The sequence below is a fragment of the Cebus imitator genome, unplaced genomic scaffold (genome assembly GCF_001604975.1).
Source record: "Cebus imitator isolate Cc_AM_T3 unplaced genomic scaffold, Cebus_imitator-1.0 Scaffold417, whole genome shotgun sequence".
NCBI lineage: Eukaryota > Metazoa > Chordata > Mammalia > Primates > Cebidae > Cebus > Cebus imitator.
The window spans coordinates 1,088,375-1,096,876 of NW_016107732.1; the positions used below are offsets into that span (position 1 = coordinate 1,088,375).

The 8,502-nt window shown below is 50.4% G+C and overlaps 1 long non-coding RNA gene and 1 other non-coding gene across 3 annotated transcripts in view; both read left to right on the forward strand.

Annotated features, from left to right (window-relative positions):
- LOC119468365 overlaps positions 1-2,066 on the forward strand; it is an 11,889-nt gene extending 9,823 nt beyond the window's left edge. For both annotated transcript variants that reach the window (XR_005197027.1, XR_005197026.1), the window contains one exon: positions 761-2,066. This is a non-coding gene — a long non-coding RNA (uncharacterized LOC119468365). The remainder of the gene's footprint in view (positions 1-760) is intronic.
- Positions 2,067-2,131: 65 nt separating this feature from the next.
- On the forward strand, positions 2,132-2,281 carry LOC119468369. The gene has a single exon (XR_005197040.1). It is a non-coding gene; the product is annotated as a U12 minor spliceosomal RNA (small nuclear RNA).
- The last annotated feature ends 6,221 nt before the right edge of the window (positions 2,282-8,502 follow it).

Sequence of the window (8,502 nt, forward strand, 5' to 3'; positions counted from 1 at the left end):
CCAGGATGGTCTCGATCTCTTGACCTCGTGATCCACCCGCCTCGGCCTCCCAAAGTGCTGGGATTACAGGCTTGAGCCACCGCGCCCGGCTTCGATCTCTTGACATCATGATCCACCCGCCTCGGCCTCCCAAAGTGCTGGGATTACAAGCGTGAGCCACCGCGCCCGGCCAAGCTAACTGGTTCTTTATTTCAACAGGTGTAAGATTCCGTGCATTATTACATCAAAACACCTCTGCCCTCACTTGCACGTTTCATCGATCTCACAACCAGGCTTGAGCCACTGTGCAAGCCTGCCCCACCTGCCAACATATCCCTGGTGTTCCACCCGTGGAAGGATGTAACCCACAAGGCCTAGCTCCAAATGCAGTTTGACAGATGGATGCTACACGTATAGCAGGCATCCTCGGCAAGCTCAGCTATGGTCACGTAACTGTAGATGTTTATCTCATGTTACACGCTACATGTCAAACAGGAGAAACAGCTGGTCATGTCTGATGACACTGTCATCAATTGCCCATATGGGGGTCCCTAAACAATTCAAAACTGACACTGGACCCGCTTATGTCAAGTCATGCTTTCCAAAACTTTTTACAATTATGGGCAATCAAACACAAAACAGGAATTCGATACAATCCCGAAGACAAGGGATTATTCAGCAGGCACATCAAACACTAAGATGAATACTGAAACAAAAAGGGGGAACAGGAGATGAATTTCCACCTCAAACAAAATTACATTTAGCCTTGTTTACTTCACAGGTGGTAAGACTCCAGGAGAAAGACACTGGCAAGTGTTAGAGGAAAAGAGGCAAGTTTATCCGAAAGCGTTACGGAAATCCCCGAAAAAGGACAATGCAAAGGCCCGGAGGATTTGCTGACGTGGGGAAGGGGGTATGCTTGTATTTTTGGAGATGGACAAACCGTGTGGGTGCCCTCCAAGTATGTTTGACCATGGAACAGGACACTGGAGGGATCCATGGTGGCCAACTGTGGGCCCAGTCCCTCCAGTATGAACCATGAGCCAACTGGATCTGAATTCGAAGATGGAACAAGGGCCAACCACAGTCACAATCACAACCAAACCCATAACATGGGGACAGATCATGAAAATCATATAGGAGGCTGAGAAACTGATGGAGCACCAGGGTCAGGCAAAAACCCTGACTCCATGTTCGCCGTGGTGTCCTATGTGGTATGTTTCCCCTATGTAGAGGCAAAAACATATTGGACGTATGTTCTGTTCCCAACCCTCCACCTGAAATGTATCACGATCAGGAAGCATAGGCTCCAGGAGCCATGACTGCCCCGGACACAGAACAACTAAACTCTCATTTATGAAACGGAGCATCTGGGTCAGAACACTATTCAATAATAGTAATTCTGTTCAACGTACTTTAATATCACCTTCGTTAGAAACATTACCACTCAATTTACAGTCTGTGTCTTCAATCCTTATGTTTTTCTAGTGGCTTTAAAAAAGGTCAACTCCAGGTAAATGTCACCCAACTGACTTCTGTCTCTTGTCAATTTTATTATTGCCTTAATCATAGCACTATATGAAAACAGAACATATCCACCCTAATAATTCTTCGTCATATTCCTGGATTATGGATTCCTGTCAATTTGTCTGACCCATGGGCTGCTACGCTCGCTTTACATTTCGTGAACCTTCTTACCAGCTCACTTGTCACGCTCGTAGAGCCTTAGGCATGATCATTTTTGCTACAGTCTCCTTGGTCACACTGATAACTTCTGTTGTGGTGTCCTCAGTAGCACTAGTTTGATTCAAACAGCCCAATATGTAGAAAGTTGGACACGTACAGCTGATCAGACATGGATGCTCCAAGATAAAATTGATGTGGAATTACAAACAGAAGTAGCAATGCTAAAGTCTACTGTTTTGTGGCTGAGAGAACAAGTACAAAGTTTGCAATTGCAGCAGCAATTGCACGGTCATTTTTACCATACTCACATTTGTGTAACCAATTTGGAATACAATTAAAGTGAATATCCATGGAACCTCAGAAGCTTTTACATCCAATGTTACTTTGATATCAGTGATTTATAAAAAACAGTTCTTGACTTGAATAAACAGACTGGAGACTATCAGCCTTCTTTAAAAGCTTGGACACGCCTTAAACTTATGAGTAAGGAAAATAACAATTTGGGGTGATACCGGAATCCTCACTGCTAATGTGAGACGAAATTTTGAGCGGGTAAAGGATGCCGCTGAGGTGACCTGCCTACTTTGCGGAATGCCTGGGAGCCTCGATCTGCCCTACCCCATTAAAAAAAAATAAATTAGGCCGGGTGCGGTGGCTCACGCCTATAATCCCAGCACTTTGGGAGGCTGAGGCAAGTAGATCACGAGGTCAAGAGATCGAGACCATCCTGGTCAACATGGTGAAACCCCGTCTCTACTAAAAATACAAAAATTAACTGGGCATGGTGGTGGCACGCCTGCAGTCCCAGCTACTTGGGAGGCCGAGGCAGAAGAATTGCTTGAACCCAGGAGGCGGAGGTTGCAGTGAGCCGAGATCGTGCCACTGCACTCCAGCCTGGGTAACAAGAGCAAAACTTCGTCTCCTAAATAAATAAATAAATAAATAAATAAAGCTTGGACAGAATTCCAGCCGGGCTTGGTGAGCCTTAATCCTTGGACCTATCTTAAATGTAATCTCAATGTTTCTTTTATCATTATAGGAATAATGCTATTATTTTCCGTTTTCAGTTCGTAGTCTGTAGGATGGTGTGGACCAACAACTGGCAATTGAAAGCTGTCCAGCCTGGAATTGCCTTCATTTAATTAATGTAAAAACTAAAAGGGGAAGATGCTGGTGACTCCAAGAATGTGGGGTGTGACCAACTCAAAACACCCATGGAGGCTTTATGAGTAAACAGCAAACTATCCTCATGAAAGCAGAATGTCAGCAAACTGACAAACTGTGTCTGCTGCCAGGAGTGTTGAGGGCAGGTCCTGTGCTCCTGGAGGTTATCTACCTGAATATCTAGAACCTACTGAACAAGGGAAGCAGTCCCTGTGATAAATCAAGTAGCTGACCGACATCACCCCCTCCTCCCTATTCACGTTACTTAATAAATAAGAAGGGCTGTAAAAGCTCAGGGCCTTTGTTTACTAGAAGCAAAGAGCCCCCTGATCCGTTCTTTCACACAGAACCTTTTCTCTTGGTCTTCAGTTCTGCATTCGACCGACTTGTTCTGAGCCAGTCCTGGCTGTTCATCTATCCTGTTTTTGCCTTAGTACTTGTTTTTTCTTGTTCGCTTTTTTTTTGAGAGGTGTCTCACTCTGTTGCCTAGGCTGGAGTACAGTGGTGTGATCTCAGCTCACTGCAACCTCTGCCTCCCGGGTTCAAGCGATTCTCCTACCTCAGCCACCCTAGTAACTGGGACTACAGGCATGCGCCACCACGCCCAGCTAATTTTTTGTATTTTTATAGAGACGGGGTTTCTTCATGCTAGCTAGGATGGCCTCGATCTCGTGACCTCTTGATCCACCCACCTCAACCTCCCAAACTGTTGGGATTACAGGCATGAGCCACTGGGCACAGCCTTGCCTTAGTACTTATATTATCCAGGTTCCATTTAGTTGTTCATCTTGGTGGTGATATGAAGATCCCTTGGTTGTCCCCAAAGATGCTGAGGAAAGAGACCCAGGCATCTAGGATCACCTCCCCCTTGACCTCCACACTGCATTTCAACAGAAGAAAAGGCTGGGCGACCGGTGCCTCCTAAATCACCTTCCTATAAGATAGGCTTGGTATGGGGGAATCTCTCTGGAAGACACTGTTTTTAAACAAGATTAAACCCCCACCCTACTCCTCCATCCGGAGACCAGAACCCTTTCACATGTAATTCCTAAAACTGTAAACCCAAGACTCTTTCATATGTAACTTCTAAAACTGCAAACCCAAGACCCTTTCACTTGTAATTTCTAAGGCTGTAAACCTAAGATTCTTTCTCTGGGACTATCTAGAGTGTAAGCCTATATAAAGGCAGAGCTTCTCTATGTTAGGGGATCTTGGCCGTTTATACAAAACATAAAGCCTCACTCCTGGGCCGTAACTGTCTGGTAGAGGACTTTTGGCCCCGTTCCCCAGCCATGTGGAAAGGGCCTAATTCCCGAAAAGGAAGGCCCTTCCTCCCCCACAGGGAGGGTCCCTTATCTCACTCTATCCTGGCCGGACCCAAGACCAGCAACCTTCCCGCCCAGCGGCCCACTGAACCAATCACCATCCGCCCCACCAGCTCTCCCGTAACCTCCCGTCCCACAAGCTCCCGCCCGGCAGGCTTCCTGCCCAGCAATCAACCTAGCCAATTACTACCTGCCAGGTCAGCTCTCCTACCGCCCCAGGCCCTCTGTCCCTATAAAGTCAACCAAACAAAGAAAGCGAGCGCGATTCTTCCCTTCCCGCTTGAGTCGCCCGGAGATCCCAATAAAGTCGGTACTGGCCACCATGCGTCCTGCCTCGTGTCTACTGGGTGCCTGCCTCCGTGGGTTGGGGTCCCACAACCAGGGGTCGCACAAGTGGTGCCGAAACCCGGGAGGTTTGGGCTGCCGGCCCAGCCGCAGCCCCCTCCCCTTGGCGACCTCTCTGAATCCGGCTTCTCTGCACTCCGATTAAGGTAAGTCCGTTCTTTTTTTACCTTACCTTTCCTTCCCCGTGGTGTGCACTGTGGTCCCTCCCAACTCCAAGTCCACGGACCACTCGCCAAGCGCCAGCCGGCCCGAGCAAGGTCCTCCAACCAGGCTCCAGGAGCCTTTTGGGAACCGCCAGACAGGGGACGCCCTCTCTGACTCTTCCCTCCTCCAAATCTCTGGGTACTTGCAGCATAAGGGGGACGCCTCTTCCTGCATCTACCCAGCCGTTGGCAGGGAAATTACTGCTGCGCACGCCATGGGGAACGCGGAGTCTAAAATACCCCCTAACTCCCCTCTTGGGTGTTTATTGCGGAATTTCTCCGAATTGGGATACTCGCAAACTCTGAGACGCAAAAAACTCATTTTCTTGTCTCAAGTGGCATGGCCCCAGTATCAGCTCGATAACCAGTCACATTGGCCCCCGACTGGCACTTTCGATTCCAACGTCCTTCGCGACCTTGATAATTTCTGCCGCCGTACAGGCAAAGACCGCGAGGTGCCTTATGTACAAGCTTTTTGGGATCTCCGTACCCACCCGGACCTTTATTCCACTTGCTCTACACATCAGGTTCTTTTAGCCCAGGTCCCTCGCAAAACCTCCTCCGCTATCTCTATTACTTCTCCCCCGCCTTACTCAATGCAGGAGGATCTGCCTGAACATCTGTCTCCTCCCGCCAACCCTAGCAACCAGTTACCGCCAGCCGTTAGCCCTTCCCCCACTCCCTCCGCGCTTCCTGCCTCAGAGGCCCCACCTCCTCTTGCTTCTCCGGTGGCCACTCCCTCCGCGCTTCCCACCTTGGAGACTCCACCTCCCTTTGTTTCCCCAGTGGCCGCTCCTTCTGCGCCTCCCGCCTTAGAGGCCCCACCTCCTCTTACTTCCCCAGTGGCAGCCCATACCCGCTCACACCAGCCCACCCTCCTGGCACCGCTCCGCGAGGTGGCTGGGGCGGAAGGTTTGGTTAGAGTGCATGTCCCCTTCTCCCTCCAGGATCTGTCACAAATCGAGCGCAGGCTCGGCTCTTTTTCAGCTGACCCCTCTACTTAAAGAGTTCCAGTACCTCACCCAGGCTTACAGCCTTAATTGGCACGATATACGTGTCATCTGCACTTCCACCCTCACTGCCGAGGAACACGAGCGCATCCTCACGGCAGCCAGGCACCAAGCAGACAGGGACCATGCCATAAATCCCAATCAAATCCCTGTGGGTACGGAAATTATTCCCAACGTGGACCCCCAGTGGAACTACCAAACTGGCCACGGGTCCGACGCACCCCAACGGGACCGCATGATCCAGTACCTTCTTAGAGGTATGGATATAGTCTCTAACAAAGTCGTCAATTATGACAAACTCAGGGAGATCACTCAAAGGGCAGACGAAAACCCCGCCCTTTTCCTTGGTCGCTTGCAAGAAGCGCTAGTTCGCTATACTCGACTAGACCCTGCGTCCCAGAATGGGGCCACTGTCCTAGCCTCCCATTTCATTTCCCACTCTGCCCCTGATATCAGGAAAAAACTAAAGAAGGTAGAGGAGGGTCCGGAAACCCCCATACAAGACCTGGTGAAAGTGGCCTTTAAAGTTTTTAACGCCAGGGAGGACACAGCTGAGGCAGCCCGCCAAGCCCGAATGAAGCAAAAGGTCACTTTGCTAGCTGCCGCTCTGAGGCCGGCAGGAACCCAAAAGCCAAAAGGCAGTTCTCGCCCTCCTCCTGGGGCGTGCTTTAAATGTGGAAAAGAGGGGCACTGGTCCTCAACCTGTCCCCAGCCTCGTCCACCCACCAAGCCATGTCCCGTTTGCCAGCTCATGGGGCACTGGAAGTCGGACTGCCCCAGTTTACCCAGGGTCCCGGCCCTTCCAGGCCGGCACACTGGACAACAAGGGGTTGTCACTGGAAGCCTGGAACCTGGTCGTGCTGTCCAGGAACCAGACACCCAGAATTCTCCGTTCCCAGAACTGCTGGGGCTGTTGGACGATTAGTGGGGCCCTGGCTCCCCAACTCCGGTTACCCTTGCCGAGCCCAGGGTTACGCTCAAGGTAGCGGGTAAAAGTGTCTCCTTGCTGTACAAGGGGGCTACCTTTTCTGTCCTCCCTTCTTTTTCGGGCCCTATTATCCCTTCCCAGGTCTCGGTTGTGGGAGTTGACGGAACCCCCCAAGTCCCTAGCCAAACTCCGCCACTCACATGCTCTTATGCCTCTGTCCCGTTTACTCACGCCTTCCTGGTAATTCCAACCTGCCCTTTCATCTGTACACAGATGAAAAATCCCATACGGCAGTAGGGGTCCTAGCACAACCACTAGGGGGCACCCTCCTATCTCTGGCCTACCTGTCCAAACAATTAGACCCCACTGAAAGGGGATGGCAGCCTTGTCTTCGTGCCTTAGCCGCAGCAGCTACCCTCACCACTGAAGCCCTTAAAATCAATTTACAACTTCCACTTCAAGTGTTCTCCACTCATAGGCTTGCTGAACTCCTTACCCACCGATCTCTACCTCACTTAGGACCATCTAGAGTCCAGCTAACACATCTACTCTTTATCAAAAACCCCAACATTACGCTTTCACACTGTGCTGCCTTAAACCCGGCCACCCTCCTTCCATCCCCCTCAGGCTCTGCATCAGAACATCATTGCCCTGAGGTCTTGGCCGAGGCACAGTCTCCTCACCCAGACCTGCAGTCTACGCCTCTGCCATCAGACCTCACTCTATTTGTCGATGGCAGCTCCATCCCACATCCCTCTGGTCCCCGAACAGCCACCTATGCTGTGGTTACACAAACCGACATTATTGAAACCCACTCCCTGCCCTTAGGAACCACCTCACAACAGGCCGAACTAGTGGCACTTACTCGAGCCCTAATATGGTCTAGAGACAAGGAAGTTAACATCTACACGGACTCTAAGTATGCCTTTCTCATAGCCCACTCCCACTGTATGATCTGGAAGGAACGGGGTTTCCTCACTACTAAGGGCACCCCTGTTCTAAATGGGAAACTTATTGCCAACCGTATTCAGGCTGTCCAACTCCCTAGCAAGGTTGCCATCATCCACTGTAGGGGACATCAAACCATTGGCTCCACAGTGGCTATGGGCAACGCCTTGGCAGATAGGGTGGCAAAGGACACGGCAAAAAATCACCCGCCCCCTGCCTGCCTCTATTTCCTGTCCAGGTCATACAAACCGTATTACTCAGATCGGGAAAAACAAACTCTCCAGAGCACCCCAGGAGTGACGTTCAAAGATGAATGGGCCTTTAAGCACAACCTTCTCATTCTCCCAAAACAGCAACAAACCCAGATAATCCGGGATGTTCATAACTCTCTTCACATTGGGCCTAAGGCCCTGCTCCACTTCCTTAGTCCACTTCTACATCCGGACGGCCTTTCTCAAACCATCCATAAGGTCCATACAGAATGTCTCACCTGTGCCAAAGTTAACCCCCAGGGGTCCTGTCACCCCCGAAAACAACTCCACCAATTACGGGGTTTCCTCCCCGGCCAAGACTGGCAAATCGATTTCACCCACATGCCAAAGCATAAACAGTACCGATATCTGTTAACCATTGTTGATACCTTTTCGGGCTGGATTGAGGCTTACCCTACAGCGTCAGAGTCTGCAGGAACGGTGGCCACTCATCTTATCCAAGACATTCCGCGCTTCGGATTGCCAGCCACCATACAATCTGACAATGGTCCAGCCTTTATTTCCAAAGTTACTGACAATGTTTGCACTTCCCTAGGTATCCAGTGGAAACTACACGCGGCCTATCACCCGCAGTCCTCGGGTAAGGTAGAGAGGGCCAATGGCCTCATCAAAGAACATTTAACTAAACTAATGATTGAACTC